At 33.5% G+C, this 1,340-nt stretch overlaps 1 long non-coding RNA gene across 4 annotated transcripts in view; it reads right to left on the bottom strand.

Moving 5' to 3' along the window:
• The window catches only part of LOC116693757 (uncharacterized), a 13,752-nt gene that overhangs the window by 3,936 nt on the left and 8,476 nt on the right, over nucleotides 1-1,340 (bottom strand). For 3 of the 4 annotated variants that reach the window (XR_004332980.1, XR_004332978.1, XR_004332979.1), the window contains exon 1: nucleotides 60-183. The exons of the other annotated variant lie outside the window; for it this stretch is intronic. This is a non-coding gene — a long non-coding RNA (uncharacterized LOC116693757). Of the gene's footprint in view, nucleotides 1-59; nucleotides 184-1,340 lie in introns of those variants that run through there. 4 annotated transcript variants of the gene reach the window in all.

Here is a 1,340-nt window from a genome sequence, read left to right as displayed (position 1 = left end):
GGGGGGGGGGGGCGAGAAAGAGGTGTGGTTCACAGAAAAATTCACATTAATTGGATTACCTGGTATCTTTATCACATCTCAAGTTATCTTCCTTAACTCTGTCTAAAATCTTGAAACTGGAACAGAGAGATGCAAAAGCATAAACTGATCTGAACAATTAAAAGCATTCAAGTAGTGTCAAATTGTAAATGCTTCCATTTATAAATTTACCCTGTTAATGATCATTTCATTTGATCCCCAAAGTGTCTCGCTATTAAAGCCATCAAGCAAAATTAACAGCAGTTGACTCGTGTTCTGTTGACAGCAATCTCCGTGCTAGCCCAAGCTAACGTCAACGTTAGGTAGCTGCTAACGCTAGCTAGAAGGGTTTTTCGTGACTCTGCCTGCAACGCTACCAAGTCTTGAGTCGTAACTTACAGGCTAAAAACTGTGCCTGCAACGCAGCATCAGTTTGAGGCCCTATTATTCTCGGTCATGCTCTTTTAATATAATACTGGACCTTAGAGGTGCACTATTGAAAGTTTCCATCAACAAAAAAATTGCAAATGGTGTTCTTTTAGTGCTTCTATTATCATACGATGTGTCTGTTGGTGCTTTCATTTACTAAAATGCAAGGTGTCCATTACTGCTTCTACTAAAATACGAGTTATGAGTAAAAAAGATCCCTACAGCTGGTCAGTAAAATTAAACAACAATGTGCAATAACTTGAGCTAATGTAAGAAAAATATATAAAAAATATGTAGGCTACATTATACTGATGGCAATAAAATACAAAAAATAAATACATTTTGTCTTACACTAATGTCTAATGCATTTCAAACCATTTTCCCCACTCAAATTGTTTGACTATGTAATTATTTGTTGCTTAATTATTTGGCACTTTGATATTTTATTGTATTTTAGCGTGTGCTATATAAATTAAATTAACTTTTAAATCATCCCTATTTGAAACAATAGAAATAACAGGACTTTATCATTATTAGCATGCCATTACTTAATTATATCTATTGCTTACTTATATGCAAAATAGTTGCAATTAATCAAAAAATATTAGTTAAATATGACTCAGAGATGAAGAACATGTTACAACAACTTCACATAATTAAGTTAGTAGAACTTTTTCTAAAACTGAGTATACACTACTTAATGTATTTTAATTACTTTGAACTTTGGGGTTTAGAGTGAATATACTGTACTTCAATAGATAACTCCCCCCCCAAAGATCTTTATGTTTATGAAGAGACCTAAAGTGCAGATGAACTAGACAACTTAATTGTAGAGAAGCCTTATTCCTTCTTTTTCAATTATTAAAAGCCTGAATGGCAGGAGTTGTGTTGCC

The sequence above is a fragment of the Etheostoma spectabile genome, chromosome 1 (genome assembly GCF_008692095.1).
Source record: "Etheostoma spectabile isolate EspeVRDwgs_2016 chromosome 1, UIUC_Espe_1.0, whole genome shotgun sequence".
NCBI classification, from domain to species: Eukaryota; Metazoa; Chordata; class Actinopteri; order Perciformes; family Percidae; genus Etheostoma; species Etheostoma spectabile.
The sequence above is the reverse complement of the archived record's forward strand: the minus strand, read 5'-3'. Positions and strand labels throughout refer to the sequence as shown.